We start from the raw sequence: 25,149 nt of genomic DNA on the forward strand, positions 1-25,149 counted from the left end.
GCCAGTTGCTAATGAAAGCCTAAGATTACGAGGTTATTCTTTGAAATCTGACCACCTTTCCTCTATATTCCTAAATGTGACTCCATCTACAGGGATTCGAATAACACCATCTTCACTTTTATTTGTTCCATGGTAATCCATAATTTGTGTATGCTTTTGCACCTAAACAATTATCGTGGATATGGAATGATAGGAATATAACAAAGAACCTTGCAAGGCACCTCTTTTGTTACTTTATCAGTTTGATATCTACCTTCATAATATTTTTGGAATTTTTCTTTCAATGAATGCTTTCTATAATATAGAATATTATCATTAGGACAGGCTTTAATAGCTTGATATTCCATTCCAATATCTTTCATAGTGGCATGTAAATCTTGGTACTTACGTGGTAAAACATTTGACAGTAGTAACAAAAATTATCCTAATAATCTACAAAATTAAGAAAAAAAGTAATATTGGTTAATGTACTAAACAATATTAATCGTACATATTGCATCGAAATTTTACAAATTAAGTAAATGGTGATCAACATACTGGCATTAAAAAACAAAGGAAAAAATAGTTCCTTTATCATATCTATAGTATTAAATGTCACAAAATATGTTACATACCATAGGAGTTATGTCACAAATGTGTTTGACAAACCATTCACCATCTTTAAGTTGAAAAACAACAATATATTAGAGAGAAGAGATGTTTTTGAGCCTTTATAAAGAGGTTGGATTTCCCTCTGAATTACAGGTTTATTAAAATCATGGTCATCATACTCATTGCCATCATCATCCATTCCAAAATTATCAAACATCTCCTGGAACAATCTATTTGGCCCATCCTCTTCAATTACGTTATCAACAGTATTATATTCTTCCATAATATTATTAGGTTGATCCTAAATCTCCACTCCATGTTCTTAAACAGACACTTGTACGACAACCACATCTTCCTCATCGTGTAATTCCCTAAGGTGTCGATGCTATACAATTACAGTCCATAAATTCATATTACTATATATAGAAAATATTTAAACATCGATACAAACATTTACAAATATAATATATAAGGAAAACAAAGACAAAAAAACGAAGACAAAGACAACTTAGGTGATACCACGAAACAAAGACAATAAATCAATGATGATGCTTTTGCAAATTATCAAGATATTTTATAATATGTTTAAAAAATGTAAGAAATATGTTACTTTTCATGACATGTAGAAAGTGAGACACTTTCTAATATATATAGTCACAACCATAACGAAAAACGTATTGATATTTTTTTTCATTCATCATTATAATGTCATATTCTTTCTTGATTTAACTTACAGACTAGAAGTATTAATAGGATTGGTGAGGAGCCATGACCTTCAGTGGGAGAAAGAAACAAATACAACAAATCAATGTGATCATCAAGCTTGTACTATTTAGGAAGATGTTTAAGATTATGTTGAAAAAAATTAGGAGAAATCACCTCACAATCATCAAACCCTTTTCATTCCATCACATTTACAAATGTACTCAAAGTTTTCATCATATATTTTCACTTGTAAACTTTCAAATCAATAACCAATGTAATAAAATTAGATAGAATCCACTTTTTTGTTTATGCAAGTGGTAGGGAACCCACTAAAATCATTTTTTTATTATAGGAAACCTTTTTTATACTAAGGTGTGATGTCAAATATCTCTCCTTCTACACAAAATGGGGTATTCTTTCTTTTTGACTACTTATTTGATTTGACCAAAATGTCAAAAACTTACTTCTTTGTACTTAGTGGTAAGTGAATGCTATAGAATAAAAGCATTGTTCCTACTTCAAAGGAAATTCAAAAAGGAATGTTCTACCTTGCATAAGTGATAATAAGTACTATAAATTTGGAAAAAATAACCATCGATGATTTATCAAACATTTCATTAATCTAACATTTTCCAAGAACTATTATAGCTTTGATATTACTTCATGTTTTCTCACAACTTATAGCAAAGGATACACTTTACTCATCATAAAAGAGACTTTATATAGATATTTCTTCACTCTATATCACTTGGGCTTAAAAGGCTCATTGTCATCTAAAACATTTTGAAACACTAAGTGCAAGGTTTGTGTCCCATACCTTTTTCCTTAAAAAATGAGAAAGAGTCTCTTTGATGAGTGAAATAAATCGTGGCTAGGAACATAACATTTTAATAAATTGTGGTTTATAAATCTAAACATTTTAATAAATTAATAAATTTCCTTTTTAATATAACATTTTTCGTAAAAATTGGTTTCTTATTAATTATCAGGTTACCTAAATTAATAAAATGGACTTATTGTATCTTTATCCAATCATCTGTATTTAGAAGAATTTTATTTTTAATCAAATTTTTATTTAATTAATTTTTTAATAATATTTATATTTCCTTATTTTGTCTTATAAAATTTTCTTACTATATATTATATAATTATTTTCTTCTTTCCTATAAAAACGTATTCACTATGTCCATTTTTTAAATTATGTGCATAATATACTTTAAAAATGTATTAATAATTCTCCATAAAAACACATTAACCTCTAAATCATATAGGTCCTAATTAACCCAATAAACATACATTAACCCCCCAACACCTTAACCCCATTTGCCCAAGCACGTAAAGTAATTAACCCCTATCTCGAACTAAACCCTTAATCAACCCTAATGAAAATAATCAAATAATACTTCTCCACGTCAACATGAAAACATAGGTCAAACACCTCCCAAAAGAATATAAAATATATTTACAATACAAAGACAATATAATTTACAAGACAAAGACATAAAATCTAAAATCCAATATACATATAAAAATTTACAAAAAGAATATACAATACAAAAAAATATAATCTAAAATACAATATACATAGAAATATTTACAAAAAAGATATACAATACAAAGACGTATAATTAATAAGTTCTTAATGGATGATATTCATGTTCGCCTTGCGGATGTCTATAGTCTCTACAATGTCGTTTAGTTGTTTTTATTAGAAGTCTCCTTCGCTTCAAGCCCTTGTAATTTCTACAAGGGAAACAACACTTTTGATCCTCCAAAGTGTCTGATGTTGATTCCACATATCCTTCGCCTCCTTGAGGAATATTATGTGATGTTTTTTGTCACCAAAATTTTAGTGATGATTTTGTTAAAAAATTAACCTCAAAATAACCCTAAAACCATTCAAAACAATCGCAAGTAATATTGAAACTATGTCAAATTTATATGATGTTCACGCATATATATATATATATATATATATATATATATATATATATATATATATATATATGAATATATATCATTTATACATTAATAATATTATATACAATTATAATATTAATCTTATATTTATTATAATTAGTTAATATCAATATAAAGAGGTCCCATATTAGATGTCGTCAACAGAAAAAAGTTGTTAATGGTGGAATTGGACATTATACAACGGTTCATTTCCATTTATCACATATTGGAAAACATGTCAAACATTTGATATTGGACAAAACTTTGGGCCTTCAATGGTAAAAGAACTATCGTCCAATATTCGACAGTCAAAGAACCATCGTGATATTTTCGATGACCATTGGGATTAAAAAAAACAAAAACTATATTTAACTTCTGACAATTATTATGATTTTATCTATCATCAAATTGGACCATCATAATTTTCACCGATGTGTATTAGTGCATGTATTCCCTTTCCGACGTGAAAGTTTATGCTTTGGTAGAAATCTTTTGGGGCTGTTGTCTAGATAGAATATAATTGAATTCTTTAACAAATACATTTTGAATTTTGATGGAAATGAAATGGAGCCTTATACTTCCATAATATAGGATACCAAAATGTATTGGCTCCAGATCCAAAATTCAATTAATTTTATTTGGTAACCCATGAATAGTATGGCATGAAACAAGAGCCATAACTTGACACGGACTGATGAAAAATATTGGAGTTTTAAACAATTTTACCAACTAAAAAGAAATCTCATTGGAGATGACCTCGACCAACCTCCACCTAGTCGAAGATGACATCTCTCTTGAAGGAATAATATAATACATACAAATTTAACCTAGGAACAATTGATATCGTTTCTTCTCATATGTGGATGATATTCACCCCCCCCAATCCTAGTTATCTAGAAAATAATTGACTTCAAACAACTTGATCTGCTTGGCAGGCTCTGGTAACTTATATATTTTCTTAAAAACCATTGGCGTCAAGGAAATTAGAATCTACTGGATGTCTAGCTTTACAATTTTCGCTTTCATGGTGAAATGTCTAGCACAAAGATAAACCACTTCTCCAAAGTCCAACAATTTAGGAACACATGCACAGTTTACCAATCCCATGGTCTAAATTTTGTTGTTTTTCCTTTCCTCTAGGGCTGGATTCAAATGCAAATTGTATGTAGTGGACGAGTGAATGCTCTTGTCTAGGTGGGGCAAGTGAATTAGTTGTATCCCCAAAAACTTCCTCCTTTAGTCTTTTGGTCTCCATATGTTCAATGTACTTGCAATGTAGCTATTAAATCCTCATTATTTGATATAATTAGTAATATTTTATTGTCTTTCATGCCACTTTCATTAGATAATGTGAAACAATGATGTGATGTTAATGATTAATATTTCACATAGTACAACATCAAGAACCTAAGGAGAGATTCACATTGTACCATACCAAGTGCTTCCTTTATATCGAGGATCTAAATTCATTCAATGGCCTTTTAATTAACCTCGAAAGACAAAAATGGTCATTTTACTTTAAAGGTTCAAGTAAAGTCACTAAGGTGACCTCTTGATATGTCATGCATGGGAATCAATGTATACAAAGGAATGAGTGTGTGGAGATAAGATGTGTAGAGGTATAATTGTGTAGGGAATATATGATCAAAATTATTTTGCACATTAGAATTTGGATAAGTAATGAGAGTAGGGAAGATATGTGTGAAGGAAAATTAATGTGGAGAGATAACTTGGGTAGGTTTCCTCTACACAAACCCATAAGAAAACCAATTAAGTATGGATCTTGGTTATAATGCATGCAATTTGGATGAACAAAAGTTCCCCACATTTAACCCTAAGACCCCAAAGCATGTCCCATTAAACTAGGGCCAAATACTAACAACCCTGGAAAGGTGAGAGAACAAGTTTGCAGTCAAGATCTATCAATCATCTAGATCACCACTTTATCAATATTAGAATTCCCAAAACATTAAGTGAAAGAACTTGATTGCAAAATAGTTAATGTAGTTACCGAGTGGTAACCCACCTTCCTTTGAGAGGAATAATGGATGGTGAAAGGTTTCTAGCCAATGAAAATGGAAGAGAAATATGGCATATCATCATATAATGAGCAATGTATAGGGTTGCTAGCTTACTAGCTATCCATCATAGCAAAAAACTATCTTATTGGCTTACTCACTTTTGGTGGGTAATAGTCACCATTTTCAACCATGGTGACCATGATCATCCATAGTCAACAATTTTGTGAAACATAGTCAGAATGCTTAACCTTTTTCATGTATCGCTAAAAACTGTCAATTGTGAAAAACCACGTTCACCCATACTCAACCATGCTCTTACAAGCTTATCTATGGGAGAACAAGATGACAATGGTCAAACATGGACAAGAAGTACAACCATAGTCAACCATTTTTAAACCAACTTAACAATGGTCAGCCATGGTCAAGATGGTCATCAATGGTTAACCATATTTAACCATGATATTGTCAACGATTGTCAACAATGGTCGACCATGGTTAGCTTCGGTCAAACCTTATCAACCTTGCCAACAGTGGTCATCCATCATTAACCATAGTTAAATATGGTTAACCCTCTTCACACATCATTAACCATAGTCAACCATAGTGAAAATGGCCAACATTGGACAACTATATGTTTACGAAAGTGAACCATATGCTAGTTATAGTCCACCTTAGTTAGCCACAGTCAACCTTGGTACACCATAGACATCTTGGGTAACCATGGTCAACTAAGGTCAAACATGGTCATACCACGATCAATAATGGTCTACATGGTCAACATGATTAACTGTGGTCAACCATGGTTAACATGGGCTTCATTGTCAACCACAGTCATCTAAAGGTAAACCATGGGAATCATGGTCAACCATGCTCATCCACATTCAACTATGGAAAAACATGGTCAAATAAACTCAATCATGATCATAGATGGTGAAATATTATCAATTGTTGTTAGCCATGTCTAATCATAGACAACCTTAACTTTCCATAGTCAACAATGGTCAATAATGATCAACCATAATCATCTATGGTCAACCATAATCAACCTTGAGAAACCATGGTCAACCCACACTCGACATGGCCAAACATGGTTAAAATGGTTAAACATGGTCAACTAAAGTCTCCTTCATTGTATATAGTCAACAGTGGCCATCAATTTTCAACATAGGCAACCATTATCTAACAAAGAAAACTATGATAAATCATGGTCCAATTTGTCAAACCATGTTCATCCATGGTGAACCATAGACAAACATAACCTATCAGAGTCACCCATTGTTTGATACAGACATGGTCATCCATAGTCAATTCTACCTTGACCATAATAAACCATTCTAAACTATATAACTTGATCATATCTAGCCATAGTCAACCACAAACAAACATAGTCTATTGATCTTCCCCTTGCATATCAATTGTCAACTAGAACAACCACACTAGTAAATGTGGTTAATATACATCAATCAACACTATTTTCACATGGGAATTAGTATATATAAAATGAAAAATAATACAGCTCGAGATATAACCACATTTATTAACGTAATTGTGCTAACTCTGAATTTTATAATACTAATTTTATTACCTCTCTACATTATTAACATCATTAACATCATTATAGTAAACCCTATATGCTAATTATCCTTACATAAACCATATTAAACAAAATATCAGATCATATAAAAAATTTGCTGAAATTCAATAACGAACCCAAAGTAGGCCTGAGAAAACCTTTGTGAAATCTCCAACATCATTTTCGCCTCACTCTAAAACAATAAAATTAAATGCGTTAACTGTGCGGAAATACATAAGAGCCAGAAAAAATTCAGTTTGTGATCAATATATATTGAGGAAAACTACTTTATTACTTAATCACCGAAGATATTTGAAATCCACCAATCAAAGTTTTACAATGGTAATTGATCGTATGATATGCCATTCATTGTGGCGATTAATGCTCAACATCTCTTCGTGGATAGAGCACTACTTAATGTCGAGCAGTGTTCAACGTTAATACCTTTAATCAGTTCGAAAAGCAATGCATCGAATGAAAACAAAATTTATATTGGTGCTAGTGTGAAGAAAATTTTATTTGAAAACAAAAGAAGCACATAGATTTGAAAGAGTGGGGCACGTACATGTCTTAATCTTTTGACAGAATGAGAGAAATGGTGCAAATGTAAGAAATTTCCTCCATGCTTCGTCCCTCCCGGTTCGGACCCCTATGCATGTATGTTGTCATTCATCGTTTCGGTTTATTTCAACTTATTAGTGTATTTGAATTTCAATTTTAGATTTATCATACGATGAAAATTAATTCTCATGTTGTTTTGTATTTTTAAAATGTTTACCATTTTGGATATTGGATCCTTATCTATGTATGATAAATTTGGAATGTATGTCGTCATTCATCGTTTCCGTATGCATCAACTTATCAGTGAATGTGTCTTTCAATTTCAGATTTATCGTACCTTGAAAAGTAATTCTTCATGTTGTTACGTATTTTTCAAATGTTTTCAATTTTCGAAATTTGATTCTTAATAAATTTGGAAATAAATTCCCGGGACAAAATTTGATCCCTATTTATGCATGATAAATTTGGAATCAAAATTCTCGAGATGGGGTGCCTATTTGGTGACATGTGAGAGGACGCATTTTTTTTTGTCCTGCTAGTCAATAACGAGGGTGGACATGGCAATGTCACCCCTTATTGTCAATATGACTTGCATCCCATTACCTTGGCTTTCATGATGATTCATGTGAGTTTTATGGGGATAGTCTTAGGGCTCGGCCTCATGTTATTTATGGTACTTTCTCGATGCACTAAGCATTCTGGTCGAGCATTACTTCACTATCCTAAAACAACATAATCTTCAATCTGTCGCGGCCTTACAATGTTTGTTGGAAGTGTTTGGAGGTCGTTGGTTTTCATATAGTTAAATGTATTTAATGAGAGTACGAGGCTTATTGATAATCTAAAAGCTAGTGCGTCACCTCACTCTCTTTGGGAAATTATGATGACGATATGGTTAGAATTTCAAATATGGCTTCAAGTAATTACTATAATGGTTTGGTGGTTCACTGATGTTTCCTATTCCTTCTTTGGCATCATCTTTTCCTCTTGAAGAGTCTTTTGGTCCTCTTGGTTGTCTGGGATTTGTGTGGTAGGTTGTCTAAGACATAGTGGTTCTCTTCCTCCTCATTTGTGTCTTAGTGAGCTAATTATTACTTTTAGTGATCTTCCAGTGCCTTTCTCGCTTGACCTCACTCGTAGTGGCATAGATGTTCTTCATCCTGGGGTTCTCCTTTGCTAGGCCTTCAAAAACGTTTCCTCCCCTAGTCTCTATCTCTACAGTCCTCTGCCTTAGAACTCTTAGCCCTCCACTTCTTCACGATCTCTGATCAGTTGTGTTAGAGAGATAATCCTTGAGATTAAGCTCCGGTTAGTTTGTGTTAGGGTGATTGGTTATTAGAGTTAGAGAAGACCTGAAAACTGAGTCAATGGTTTCTTGTATGTATTTATATGTACATCATGTATGTCATTCTTTGAGAGAGTAGTCAATATATTATTCATTTGATTTCCAACTTATTGCCTTACAGTGGTATCAGAGCGAAGGTTTATCCGTTTTGTTAATTTTGTTGAGCCATTTGTTTTGTGGCCTTCCTAGGTGCCCCTCTTTTAAAGACTATGAAACTCCTTTCGAGTAGTCCGTCTATGGCATTGTGAAAAAGCTAGATGACTGAGAACGTGTGGAGAGCTTGTTGTATCTTTGAATTAAAAGGAGAAAAAGGCATGTGGAATCTATGTTGAAGCAAGAAGAAACATTTACATGGAGAAGTCTGTAATGAAGAAATAATGTTGTAGTATAAAGAAAATGTATGAATTCTTATTTTAATCGAATGAATTTTTTATTAACCTTCAACTAAAAAGGAAGAGTGGCATAGAAGAATGGTGATAAAAAAAATGCATTCGAAGAGTGGGAAAGAAGAATTTTTTCTTAATTTTTTTGGACATTGGTGGTTAAAAGGATATTTTAAAAATATTTGGCATGCTGGAATTGGTGATGAAAATGTGTCAAAGATTTATCAAAGGGTAAAAGCAGTAAAAGAAAATTCACAATTTCACGGAATTTTAAAATTTTATACAAGGTATTTTCAAGAATATTAGATCAAGGAATATATTTCTTTTATTTTTATTATTACTTCAAGGCTCAATGAAATCCAAACTTGATGGCTATACATAGAGTAGGGAGGTAAGAAAATTAAAGAATTAAATATAATATAGTATTGTTGTTGTGTTATCATTGATAACAAAAAATGATCGAGTGAGTTAATCACTCAAGGTGAATACATTTCTTATATATTTTATATTACTTCCATAATCAACATCTCTATGTGGAATTTCACAGCTAGAAAGGTGAAAATGAAAAGAGAAAGGGGTAGAGAAGGTGAAAGTGAATAGAGAAAGAAAGACATAAACATGAAAGTTAATAGGAGAAAAAGTTGGTGAGTATCAAGTGAATGGAAAGTGTATAAAAATTGTGATTAAAGAAAATATTTTTGATTTCTTTTATTATATTTAAGAAAAATAAAATGGTTCAATAAAGGTGAAATGAGAAAGTAAAAGTTAAAGTGACTAATTCTGAAATTAATTAACTTGGAGTTAAAAGTGGTGAAAATATTTTAGGACCAAGTTATTTTTATTTGAAATAAGTTTTAAAACTTGAAGAGAAAAGGAAAAAGGGAAATAGTGAGATTTATCTAGTTCTCTATTGGCTTATTTTTGAAGCCTACTATCAAATCACTAAGCCAATTTTTATTTAAAACAAAAGAAGAGATTTATATTTTTTTTAGAGGAGTAATTCACATATTTGAAAATTTGAAAAGGATTTTTTTGAAGAATTTGTTGGCTACTTGGTCTATGAAAGAATTGACTATGAGAGTTCATGTGTATATCAAGTGAAGTTTAAATTATAAAAAAAATTCGTATAAAATCAAGGAAAGAAAAGAAATTGTGGTTAGAAGAGCTCATTTGGTATGTTAAAGATCACAATATCACAACTTCAATTCTTTGTGAAGACAATTTTGGAAGATATTTTCCTAGAAGTTGTCATTAGAAGACAACATTTTATCTGCATAAATTTCTCTTTTATGAGCATGTAATTATTTATTATCTAATAATTTTTTGTTGAAATTACTTTGTAAAAAGGGTGCATTTTCAGTTGAACCCAACACCCATGGCTGGAATTAAAAATATATTGAAAATCTTAAACAATCTCATTAGTTCTACTACTGATGGAAGTGTAAATGTCAGAAAAGTAAGTCTTGTTCATATTAGAGTTAGTTCACGTGATGTATTGGAGAGAGTTGAATTTCTCTAGATTGAGTCTCAATTACAACGAGATGATCTTAACTTCAAATAGCAATCAAAGACTGATGAAGCCACGCCGGGAGAAAGTTTGGGTGCAACGAAAAGTCATGTTGAGGCAAGTGTATGTGATAGTCATTTATATACACATGTGAAGCCTATTATTCCCAAAATGTTTATAATATCGTGGGAAGAGATTACACATAATAAACACATACATGGATTGGGGTATAACAAAGATGTCATGGATATACTTTTCATCTTCCTGATTTTTCTAAACCTATACAATTTTGAGTTGTTGTATTTCTGGATGGTGTTGTTCGAGAAAAAAATGATTGGTGCAAACATTGTAACAAAGTTGGACATGTGAAAGATCGGTGTTTTTATCTTAATCCGTGTGAGAATTTCGGAAAGTAGAATCACCATTGAAACAAAATTTCCAGAAAGAAGACTATTACAAGAGAGAAACTAAATTTTGGATGGATTGTTTCTTGGGATTGGTTGAAAACAACCAAGAAGATTTATAGGTCACACTGGAGGATATTTTTGAGAGTGTTGACCAGCCTTGCAGTGATGAAGAATACTTTTCACCATGTATCCAACAAGGGAGAAATTGTTGACAGTTTGCTACAGGTTCAAATATGTTTTAAGTGAACATATGTCATAGATCCACTAAGCCACAACCTGTACCATTGAGAGGCATATTTGTAGCTAGAGAGATGTTAGTTTTTGCTGAATAAGTTTTTTGTGAATGAGCACTTCCAGATTTGGAATTTTTCAAGGAGCTACATTGATAGTTCCAGAGTTAGTGGTAACCTTAAAACCACATTTTTGGTTGTTCTAAGAATTTCTATGAAGGTTCTAGAGTTGGTGTTGGTTGATACCTTGAGTTCTCCCACACTGGTTTGTGGTTATCCTTGAAAACCATTTCTTAGAGACATTCATCTCTTGGTTGAGATGCATTCTTTCATTATGAGCTTTCATTCTTGGACTTTGATAGATCCCTTCAGATTAAGGGGGGAATGTTAGATAGCTAATCCTCAAGATTAAGCTTGGGTTAGTTTGTGTTAGGGTGATTGATTATTAGAGTTCAAGAAGACCTAGAAACTGATTAAATGGTTCCTTGTATGTATTTATATGTACATCATGTACATCATTCATTAAGCCAATCATTAATATATTGTTCATTTTGTTTCCAATTTATTGTCTTACAAGTTGGATCTGCTCCTCCTCTCGAATCTCGACCCTTCTCCCATTCCTACATTCATCATACCTCATGAGAGAGCCTAGGTCCTATGTGGTGATACCTATTATTAGGAGAAAGGAGGTTCACAAGCTCAACACTAGGTTGGGACCTTAGCTGCTCAATATTGTGAACTCACTCAACCTCAAGTAGAAAAGGAAATGGCATATGATGACAAGGATATAGTGAAAGTAAGAGGATATTTGACTGGCATCAAGGTATTGGTAGCAATGCCAAATTGGGTCCTAGATGTAGGTCACTCTAGATATTTTTCCAATCATTACACACATATTATGAACATCTACTAGCATCTTGAGCTATTGTTTGGTCGAGTTCTATTGGAAGAAAATGAATATAAACAAGAAATCCTCCCTTGGCAAGATGAGATTCAATTGCACATACACTCCATGGATATTAGACTCAAAAGAATGAAAACCCAACTTCGCCCACTCCCAATTTTAAGAAATTCTCTAAGAAGCAAAAAAAAACCATCCCAAATGAAGCTTCTAACTTGGAAAAATCCAAAAATGACATCTTTGTTAGGAAGTTTCTCGTTCTCCAGTTCTAGACCTCCTAATTTTAGTTTAAAATTCAAGACAATATCTCATGTAGAAAAGTTTAATTCTAATGTGGCTCAAAACTAAACTTATTTTTATGGTTCTTAAGAAGAATGGGATTATGTGATTTATCTTGTTTTTGTAGTGGAAAACCATTATAGAGTTTTTTTTTTTTTGGATGTAAATTTGAGATTTATAGAAACAAAATTTTTACTTTACAAAAAAATGAGGAAGTGAGAATTAAAATGGAATCACATTGGTTATTCTATAGATCCATCTTAACTTTGAATATATCATATGTTAAAAGGGACCAAAATCCTTGTATCCCATTATGTTTTATATTTTTTTAGAAAGAAGTTTACACCTAGAGAGATTTAATCCCTCTCAACACATGGTAGATCAAGAATTGAGATTGATTTAATAATTACATAAGCAAACACCACATGTCCAAAATGAACATAAAAATCCTTACACATCTTCCTCGTAGAACAACACTCAAGAAATTCTTACACATTTCCCGAATAAAGTAATACTAATATTTTAAATACAATATTTAAAAAAAAATGTTTTATATAGTTTGATATTGAAGTATTTTATTTAGGATATAAATTCATATATAGTATTTAGGGAAGAAATTGATTTTTTTTTGTTATTTATATTTTTTAAATATGAGCCCTTTATTATATCATACTCAAGTATGGAATAATAAAAAGTTGACATTGAATATATTATTGAGTTGAAGGATCTTGAAATATATTATTGCATTAAAAGATGTTTTTTATAGTTTAGAAAGAGTTAGAAGTGTAATTATTTAAATGTTCAATATAGAGTTGACATAGAGTTGACATATGGCATTTAAAAAATGATTAATAACAAAAAGATATTCAATATCAATTGTCAATAACATATTTAAATGCCCACCTAAAATAAAATAATTTTATATGAACTTTATATTAAAAAAAAAGCTCAAAAAATAGGAACATTAGGAAAAATACATATGAAGAACAAAAATTTAATTCAATGTGGAATTTAAATAAAATTTATGAATGTCCACTTTAAATTATATATTTTTATATGAAATTTATATATACATATACCAATTGAAAGCAAAATATTCTTAATAATACTTATTAATTGATAGTTCACATATATAATATTCCTTATTTATCTATCTCACAAAAAAAAGAGGAAAAACAATAAATAAATAAATAAATATATATATATATATATATATATATATATATATATATATATAATTGCATTGAGAGATATAGTATTAGAGAAATTCCTTCAGCTTTACCTGTTTATTCCATATTGAGAACTAAAAATTACAAATTTCTTACCAATTGAGGAATATACTAATCAATTGTTTTAATAGTAAGAATTTATTTAATTATAAGGTTGAAAATCTGATTTAAAATGAAAATATTTTATTAAAAAATATATTGAAATGGTTTTTTTGTTATTAATAATTTTTTTTCGAAATATTATGTAGAATAAAAAACAAATTACACCTCTTTATTCAAGCTTTTCTGATCCATAATGAATTAAACAAAGTCTTTCGATAGAAATCACATGAGAGAATTTTTGGCTACGTGTTTCGAACCAACAAGTGTGGTTCATCATCAGGACTAAATGAAGAGTCAAGGCATGGCAAAGGCTTAAATAGAGAGCAATGTTGGTTTGAAACGCGTTGGCCAAAAATTCTCTCATATCATTTCTACCGAAAAACTTTGTTTAAATTACACCAGTCTTGTTGAAAAAAATATTGCTAAAATATTTAATTATTACAAATTTATTAATCAAAATTCTTTACTATAAATTATATCGAGGTAAAAATAAATTTTATAACTCTTTTCTAATCAGCTAAGAAATTAGATCCATTTATGATAACTAGGTTTAAGAAATTACATCCATTTCTCATAACTAATTGAAAAATCACCTATTTATGAAATAAAAATATTTTACGTATGATTAAAATATTTTATTAATAGAGGACATTAATTTTTGAATAAATATTGTCTTTTTAATATCTATTATGTATATTAATTATATTTTCATTGCTAACACATTTTTAAATTATACATTTCAATTTTATATTAAATATTAAAAGTTCGTTTAAAAATAATATTTTATTATTATTATATTTTTAAGTGATATGTTTCCACTTAAGGAAATATGCATATTCTTAAAATAATTTCAATCAAAAGCAATTTTATTTTTTAATCTTTAAATTTCTTTTAAGATAAAATTGATATTCTTCTTTTTAAAGGTGAATTGTTTATTATTTTAAAATGTGAATTTTGCTAACTTCGTTAAAATAGTCATGTCAATTTCTTGGTAGAGAGAGTTGGCCCAATAAAAAAATGCACTTTGAAGAAAGGAGAGAGGTAACTATATACTAAAAGATATAAAATTAAATATATTAAAAATGAAATATTAGCCTAATTGGCTTTGCACGATAACATGGGTAACAAAAGAGGCATAAGACATAGAAATTATATCAGTAGGTTGAATGATCCAAATCCAACACTATGACTTGGATGGGATTTTTTGGGTCATCACATGTTTTCCTCGATGTAAGAGGTATGCGGAGATGCTAGCGAAGATGCTATTTCCTTATATATATTCTTTAATCTAGGTCTGTCAGATGCCAATGCAAGTGCTCAAGGAAATGGAGAATATATACGCAGTGTTCATGTAAGTCCAAGAGAGCACGCCACAGTAAAAAATCCTTCTTTAATTAGAGATCAACAATTTGCATATATTGATTGAACCATAACCTCATGTGCTCTATGTCGTGAATCTAGTTTGTCCATTCTTTAAGAACCTCCATATCTAAGAGAGGAATTTTTTGAGAGGAAGCTTCCCCTTCAGCCTTGGTAAGTTCTTCCTTAATGTGACTTGGCGTGTTGTCATGATATCATGAACTAAATTCCTAGATTTGATGGTGAATGTGAGTATTTCCTTTGTGGGCCCAATTCTTGGTAATAGGCAAACTCTCTTCTATCTTGCACCTATTGATGAGGCATAAGGGAAATAATAAAAAGGAAAAACAGATTTTAGCAGAGGCCAGGGCAAAATAAGGAATTGAGGAATTCAGAGGGGTGCCACATAAGGAAAGTGCCAGATAAATTATAGCCACAAACAATGTGGGTGCCCAAGAGGGATATCAAAAATGTCAACACAAGACAATGGAGATAAGGAATGGTGAGCACCCACACCCACCAAATCCTTAGCAAATGGAAGCATGAGGGCTTAGAAAGAGTCCATTTATAGAGCAATGCCTATAGCACTATGAAGCTAGGATAGGGAATAATAATCAACACTAATGGGGAGAAATGAAATCCAAGGTCACTAGAAACCAACAGGTGTGAGTGAAGAAAGTTCGGGCCATTGATAATGGGGGGAGGAAATACCTGCAAAATTTTCCAAGGATAATGGGCCACGAAGGAAAAATGCGAGACCATAAGCCTCGAAATAGGAAAGGTGTTGACCACCTTGCAGGTTAGTAAATAAATTTGACTAAAGACAATTCTCAGAGGAAACACAAAATTACAAATTTCCAATCGATGTTGCAAAGCATGGAGCGAGAAAACTCTTACAAATTGTGTAGGAATTTATAGGGTAAGTTCCTCAGATAGAACACCAAAGGACATCACTCACAAACAAATCACAGATCAATACATCAGTATCCTTGACATGGTTAAAACCCTCAAAGAGGGAAACAGTCCACGGTCTGAGCCAATGCGACCACTTCAAAAAATTTGTTAACAAAAGAATGAAAATTTACATAAGCTTCTCTCATGAACTATTACCCTAAAAATGACCCTCCATGCTCTTTAAATAGATATCATGGACCAATCATGTGTTAAGCCAGGGATCAAGTGTCGGTAATACTGAGGAGAGAATGAACCATTGGATCACTTCATGTCTAGAACATATCGTGATCATTTGATTATAAGTTACAAATGTACATAGTAAAGAAACACAGTCTACCCAACTCTACACTAGACCAAGTTATACTTAACTATTTCCTATGTGTCAGAAATACTAACATCCACCCTTAAGAACAACTTTGGATAGGATTGAAGGATGTACAAATATGATACAATAGGAGAAGGATGGAGGCATTAGAGCCTATCACCCCTTAGTGACAACTTCCTGAACTATAGCCATAAATTGAAGTTTAGTAAACTTCCCCTTTGTGAGAGACTTTGTAAAGATGTCTACAACTTGATCATCAGTTGAACAATATTGCACTTCAAGGACATGGTCATGAATGAGCTTTCTGATGAAGTGCATGTGTAGTTCAATGTGTTTTTTGTGTTGATGTTGGACTGGATCTTTGCATATTTGAATGACACGTCTTTGATTGTCACACCATAGTATAGTCGAATGTTGCTGCTGAAAGCCAAACTTTGACAGGATCTGACGAAGCCATAGATCTTCCTTACTAGCTTCTATGATGCCATGATACTCTGCTTCTGATTAAGAAAGATAAATGACACTTTGTTTCTTGCAAGCCCATGTAATAGGTCTAGAACCAAGAGTGAAGACATAAGTCACAGTAGACTTCCGATCATCAGGGTCACCAGCCCAATCGGAATCAATGAAACCAACCAATAAAGGAGATTCTTCTGCACTGTAATGAATCCCAAACTGAATTGTACCTTGAACATAACGAAGCATTCTTTTAGATACTTTCCAATGAATTTCATGTGGGTTTTGCATAAATTGAGTAATAAGGCCAACAATAAAGTAAAGGTTAGGACGAGTATGGGTTAGATACAAAAGTTTTCCTACAAGCTGACGGTATAAGGTAGCATCAACTTCAGGGGAAGTACAACTGACTGAAAGTTTGGCTCTGAATTGAAAGGGGGAAGGGTCTGGCTTACAGTCTTCCATGTGAAAGTGGCATAGAAGATCACAGGCATACTTGGACTGGGAAAGGGATATACCTTCCTTGGATTGCAAGACTTGAAGACCAAGAAAATAATGCAAGTGTCCTAAGTCTGTCATCTCAAACTTCTTTTTAAGGATAGACTTCACATGGTTTATAAGGTTGGGATCACTGCCAGTAAGGATAAGATCATCAACATAAAGAACAAGAATGAGAAGAGACTTACCCACTTTCTTGTTGTAGATAGTGTTGTTAGAATGACACCTAGAAAAGCCAGTATCTAAAAGAAAGATATCCATTTTTGCATACCAAGCCCGAGGGGCTTGCTTGAGACCATAAAGGGATTTCTTAAGCTGACATACAAGGCTGGAGTATGGTTTTATAAAACCAGGAGGTTGTTCCATATAGATATCCTCACGCAATTCCCCATGTAAAAAGGAATATTTAACATCCATTTGATGGACTTCTAATTTCAAAGAGGCAGCAAGGGAAAGAACAAGGTGGATAGAGTTAATTTTGGCAATGGGGGAGAAGGTTTTAGTATAGTCAATGCCTTCAACTTGTGAAAAACCCTTAGCAACAAGATGAGCTTTATGTTTATCAAATTTTCTATCTGGTCCATACTTGGTTCTGTAAACCCATTTGCATCTAACAAGCTTTCCTCCCTTTTGAAGAGGAACAAGATCTCATGTATCATTTGCCAATAATGAACGATATTCTTCATTCATAGTTGCATCCAAATTTGGATGGCCTGAAGCTTCTGCAAAGGTGTCAGGATCACAATTCGCTGAAGCCTGAGCCAGTCAAGGAGAGGCTCTATCGAACTAAAAACGTGTACGTCATTCATGTGTAGGATCACCTGCAAGAGTACCTACTACATCCCGAGTAGCACAAACCCATTTTGGAAGCTTCGGAGCTAAAGGAGGACCTTGAGAAGGTGGGGGATGATTTTCATCCTCATTGTCATCATCTGAAGAAGAAATATTTTCAGAAGTAGAAGGGATAGAGAGAGGTGGCACATCCGCCGAACTAGGCTCGTAGACCAATGTATTTTCTGAAAACTTTACATCTCTTCTAATGATAACATTTTTGGACTTAAGTGGAATAAGTCTATATCCTTTAACATCTTTAGAATATCCAGCAAAAATATATTTTCACTCTTAGGTTCTAAAGCTTTATGTTTCTCAACTGGAATATGGACCCATGCTTCACTTCCGAAAACATGAAGGTGACTTACATCAAGTTTAATTGAGCTCCATGCTTCTTATGGAGTGATATTCTTTAAAACCTTAGGTAGGAGTGTGATTCACTACGGAATTTTCACAGTTAATTGCTTCTGCCCAAAAATTAAGACTAAGTCCTCTAGATTGAAGCATACAATTAACCACTTCCTTTAAGGTGTGATTCTTCCTTTCAGCTACACCATTTCGTTATGGAGTATATGGAACAGTATGTTGCATTTGAATTCCATGCTCAGTGAAAAAGTTGATGAATTTGTTGTTAACATATTCTCTGCCATTATCTGATCTTTGCTTGAGAATTTGATGTCCATATTGTTTCTCAACAAAGTCCATAAAGGCCAAGACTCTTGACAATTAATGCGACTTCATGGTTTCTCCAAATTCCCAACCATATTTCCTTCGTCCCATGAACTAGAGTAGTCTCCCATGCATCCCTCTGCAAACGTCCTTCCAGAGGAACAATCTCGATAAACAATTGTAGACATAGTGCCATGGGTGGAGCCTTAATGGCTAATTCCATCACACAAGTCACGAAGCTCTATTAGTGCACATATTCTATGCCACCAGCTTCCTTCTAACTTCAATCCTTTCATAGTTTAGTAGGCCACAATGATCACTCACCTACAATAATTTCTCATCATTTAACATTCATGGGGTCATGCTACAATGCCCCCTGGTATCTTGGTTAGGTGGGAAAACGACATCTTGTTTCATGCGCTCCCCCCCACCCCGCTACCTTTATTGTCATCTCATCTGGGGAAAAATTGATATACATATTATAAAAGAGGAAAGCTAAATAAGATATAATAGGCATACAAATAAATAATAATTATGACAAATTCACAAGGGACAAAATTTACATGGTTCATCCATTACAAACTTCATCATGGATTAGTCATGCATTTAAATAGATTATATAATATGAGAATACCATGGGTAGAACCATGTGATACCAAACCAACCAATAAATTAACTATTTGGCCTAGTCAAATTTACCTTAACTACACTTACAATCCCCCCATTAACATTGACGTGGGGAAATTAACTCGGTTTCAATATCTTTGTTGAATTCCATATAAAATTATTACAATCCATAGAAATATATGTTAAACCATTTTTTGTATCCTCAAAAATTTACTGTGATAATTTTTTTCATAAAAGGCTCATTACATCATAGTATCTTATGCTTCCCCTCTCAAGCTAGCACACTATTACAATTGCCACCTTCATACATATTTAGGGGGTCAATTCCACAACTTGACTATACATAACTCCATTTGTCACTGCATTACATGTATGATTAGGAGGTATTACAATGAACTAACCTCAACCTATCATTCAATTACCTCTTTGACCCTCGTATATATTCAAGTGGCACATTCCACAACTTCATCATCCATCTTCTTTACGCATGAGAGGGATAATATCATATGTTATTGTTATAGACATTTTTTGGCATTGCAACCCCAATCATACATGTCCATTAACCAAGGGCTCCTAAGCCCCTAAAAGTGTTGCTTCACACCCTAAAAGTACAAGGTCGGTTGATTACATCATCTCCCAGAATTTCTCCACAGAAAACTGCTCAGAACTGGTCAAAGCTGAACCATACAGACTGACCAGTGCAGAGGGTGCGATGCATCTCACTTGCCTAGTGTAAAGGGTGCAATGCATACTGGAAAGCCCTTTTGTAGGGTGTGATAGGCGACAGTAGACAAATGGCAGAGACAGTTTGCAAGGTGGATCGTCATGGAATCTTCCAGAAACTTCTCCTATGACACTTGCCTCTCTGAATTCACCCAGGGATGAGTAAGAGATCATCAATCTCCAAGTGGAATCAAGAACTATCAGAGAGAGGACACTAATCAAAATCCCAGAAGCAGACTCACCCCGTTGCAATCATCTATATATGGATCCCTCATCCCAGAGATCGAGAGGCTAGAATTTTGTATCTTGTAAGGAAGTGTTGTTGGTTTCTTGGTGGAATATCATAGTGTTGGGTGATCTAAGCTTTTCATGAGGTGAAGAAGGGATTTCATGCTGGGAGGATGACGCTGGGTCAGAACAATTGGTTGTAATCCTCTTTGTTGTTCTTGATATTAATAAAGCTATTCAAGTTTTCCTCCACATTCTTGTATGTTTGATGATATATGCATTTTTGTGGTCAATATATATCTGGTCCTCTATTTTTTATGATTGTAGATCTCTGTTCTTCGATAGTATTATGCTGCTTTGATTCCATAGGTGATTTTTGAAGCTGGGTAGACGAAGGCAAAGCGGCAAGGATCTGTCATAAAGGAGAGGAACCAAGCAAGGAACCAAGCGCAAGACTGAGGTTGGTGTCTTTTGTTCCCCTCTTATCTGCTTATCATAAAGGAAAGCGAATGTAGTTTTAGTTTGTTTGTTTCTAAGATAGCTACCAGTCTTAGTGGGACTAGCAGCTCCGAGTGGACACTAGATTTCCCGATAACAAAATGGCAACTCCACTGGGGAGCGAATAGATTGTTTTCTTGTCTATATTTGTTTGTTTTATAAACTTACAGATGGAGCCTGAAGTCAAGCCAGCTAGCCTTCGAATTGCATTTTCTATGCAAGTGCAAAGTAGATCAATGTTGCTTCAGTCTATCTCCGGGTTTTGTTTATAAATTGAACAATCGATTTGCAAACCTTCTAATTGCCCTAGTGGTGGCTCTAGTAACCTCATTAGATCAACCCCTGTGATTTATATTTACTGAACATCACTTGCTCGGCCTAAATCCTCAAAATGAGCTGCAAACTGTGACCCGGAACCCAGTTGAAGTCTTGTCCCTGGACCATCGCACCTTCTCCTCTTGGGAATCTACATGCATCGCAACTCCCGTGTGCAGTAGGTGCACTGCATCGTACCTTCCTTGTGTTGCAGGTGCGCTGATTAGACAAGACTGCTTCTGCTCTCAGATTTTGGGTTTTGTGTTCACTCTCTTCAGCATTATTCAAGAGTTTTGTTGTCTATGATCGGTATAGCACTGTGGAAACTCCCTTCCTTTCCGTCATTCCACCTCCATTGTGAAAATAACTATGAATGTTTTTATGTATTGTGTGCCATTTTCAAATCTATTTTACAAAGAAGTAGAATAATCAAACTGTCGTCTTTTGATTTGAAAGTGTTGCAAGTGTCGTTTTCAGTCAAAGAAAAGAATTCTATTGTTCTTGATGGTCGATTATACAATTACTCTTGTATTTGATTTGAATTAGTATTTTTTCAAGTTTCGAAAGCAGTTTTCAATTCAAAATAACAAAGTATCGTCATTATCTTCCTTTCGTTTTTGAAGAGAAATTTGTTAGTATTGTCGCTTTGAAAAGATAATTCAAATTTGTACTTGGCATTCTTCTTGTCATTCACACATTAAGAAAGTTGAAAACAAATACATGCATGTGCATTTGAATTTAGACTACTTGTTGGTTTGATTTAGGGCAGTGCATATGGTGTGTGCTCTCTGCTCTATGTTGAAAGAATATTATCTCTCTTTCTTTAGTAGCTAGGATTTTCATTGCAAAAAGAAGATTAAATGATTGTTTATCATCTTAGATTGCATTTTAGGAATTGTATATCTACATCACGCGATGAAACTAAAAGGAAAATTTCTTAAGAAAGATCAACTGTAAAGTAAATTCAATGAACATAAAAATGCTTTGGAACCTAACGCATGACATCTAGAAGTCTAGGCTAGAGATGTATTCCGTTGTTGTAAAGACCGGTAACTGTCGCTTTAACTATTGGTTGGGTGATTCCTCCTCTTTGAGACGACGAGTTCTAGTACGGACTTATGCTCCCACGTACTGTCGATTATATATTGGGAGACCACAATAGGCTATATCCTTTATCCATAGGAAGCCATGTCTACCACCCTATTGATCGCAATGCACTGAACACAGCATTTGGGAAGATTGACTGCTGTATTGTAAAAAGTATTCTGCAGTTTTGCGATTGGTTTGGTAGTCCCTCTGTCTAGATTTCCAGAGTAGTCTCTTTCGTTCCTTTTTAGACTCCTTAAAAGGAAAAGGTCCATCTGAGCACTTGTCAATTCAGGCTCATTAAAAATCGAAGGTGACTAGAGTTATCTTTTTTTTTCTCGACTCTTAAAAATTGAAAAAATAAGTTGTGTCAAAGCGTCTAAAATTAATTTTAAACAGAATAATATCACCATACCCGTGCTGGTCTTAGGTTGAGAAAAATGGAGTCCACCAACCAAGGATTTCCCCTTGGAGGAAATCCTAGTCCTTTCTCCTCTTGGGGAGATGTTGGTGCACCTCATATGGCCACATTGTCACTTGTAGGATTGACGATTGGCTTGCCAATATGGCTCTTCTCAACCTCCGTCATTCAGAACACCGTAATTCCTGAACAATCGAGTCGGCAAATAGATGATACTAAAGTTACCCCCCAACCTTCTACTTCATCTGATTCTCCCTCTCCTCCTTCCTCTTTGATTGATGAATCTGGTAAAGCCAAAAATCAAGTAACTAAGAAGGAGAAGAAGGGGAAGGAGAAGAAAGAGAAGAAGAAGAAGGAGCCAAAGGCGAAAAGGGGTAACCGGGCATCATCTAGTGAAAATCCACACACTGCACCATCCAAGCCTAAATCTCCATGCATCATTTGGAAAGGAGACCACTATCATCGAGATTGTCCTTGCATCCCTTGGACCTTAAGGGATTGGTCTCCTTGTTTGCACAATCTGGTGTCATCAGCCTCTGAAGATCATGTTGAAAGTACACCATCAACTAGTGAAAGAGAAGAATTTTGACAAAAAGGAAATGTAAATTTCCTTGTAAACTATGTGAAGGCGATCATGTCGTCCACCGCTGTCCCTTCCTAGACGAAGCTAAAAGATTCTCGGATAACCGTCCCGCTTCACCACTACGGCTTCCTCCTGGATACAAGAAACTCTTGCCGAGTCCATCGCTAGTTGAAAATCCGACCGACACACCATTGTGGTCGGTCAAACCATCTGTCATTGAAGATAAACCCGCCGAATCCATACCAGATGAAAGTCAAAAGGTTGAGGTAGCAGTCGACCCGGTCTTGTCTTCAGAAGGTCCATCTTCAGATGATACAATCACCGAAGAGAATGAGAACGACACCGTTCAAATTCTTTTCGTAAACACAGACTCCGATGAACATGGGGGCAATCTACCCATTCCTTTACGGTAGTAAGGAAGTTCGTTAGAGTCATATCCGGCAGTTTGTTCGGTCCCACCTCCAAGCAACCTAGTTGTTTCCTTCGATTGGAATCTACTAGGCAGACCCCATTTACCGGCTAATGTACCATTCCGAATCATTGTACAAGCTTACAAAATGATCATGGTCAGTACCATCATAGAAGAAGGGGCTTCTGTGAGCATCCTTTCCTTAACTGCTTGGGAAGTGCTTGGTTCACCATCGCTTCTGCCTGAGATGAGAAATCTGACAGGCTTCAACAAAGGAACCAGTCGACCATTAGGGATCCTTCCCAATGTGCCCATAATGTTGAGAAGGAAAACCATTTATATAAATGTAATGGTAGTCAGGGAACCTCTAGATTATAATCTACTCCTTGGACGCGACTATATTTATAGCATGGGAGCCATTGCCTCCTCACTCTTTAGAGTAATGTGTTTTCTGCATGAAGGCTAAGTGGTCCAGCTCGTAGACCAGCTTTCATTTCCCATCTCACACATAGCTAATAGTCAAATGCCATCCCCAAATGGTCTTTTCATGCAAGGAATGTCTCATCAATTTCTAGTCCGTCCACCTGAAGAGCACGAGTGATTTGGGAGGAATGACTGAAACCCACGGGGCATGCACCCTGGTCTGTTTCGACAGGAAAACCTTGGGCATAGGGTAGGTTTTCACGGAGGATATATGACTAGTCTGACACACCCATCCGTTTAGAAAAATGGGATTAGACTGGAATAAGATTCCCTCATCAAAGTTATGTGAGTGGAGGCGACTGCGCCACTCACCTTTGTCTATTTCGGTAGACATCGCCAAGGAAGTGTTTTTTCTGCAACGCGGATAGAGAAATCTCGCATATGCAAGAGCTTTCATATGGTAACCTGGAAACTCTACTTCGCTATGCCTTGGGGCATGCAAACCTTTTTGCCTGAAAGTGAAGAGCGACCATTTATTTTCTTAGTTTGTAGTTTCTCAACCCTTTAAACTCGTAGGATTGGTCGTTCCTAGCTTCCATAATGAAAGGATCTGGAGCAAAGTTTCGAATGGTGCAAGCTCCCTAAAAATTGAACCTATCGATGAGACATCCTTATTATACGACTGGCACAAGCAGTTTTTATGCGAAGTTCAAGCTCGTTAAAAATTAAACCTTAGCAATGAGAAAACGTTCCCCCAGAGTTTAAGCTCATTAAAAAATGAACCAATTTCCTGTAAATAACCATTGCGAATGCATTATCATCAGCGTTTTAAGCCCTGGTCATGTTATGACCATCACCTCCACTCTGTTTTAGCCGATCATTCACCTTCATTTGGTTGTTTATGCCTTTTGAGGAACAACTGTGAAGAGTGATCCTGTTAGCCATCCTTGT

This window comes from Pinus tabuliformis, chromosome 3_2 (genome assembly GCF_031772625.1).
Source record: "Pinus tabuliformis cultivar Carrire ecotype Pingquan chromosome 3_2, CPIR1, whole genome shotgun sequence".
Taxonomy (NCBI): domain Eukaryota; kingdom Viridiplantae; phylum Streptophyta; class Pinopsida; order Pinales; family Pinaceae; genus Pinus; species Pinus tabuliformis.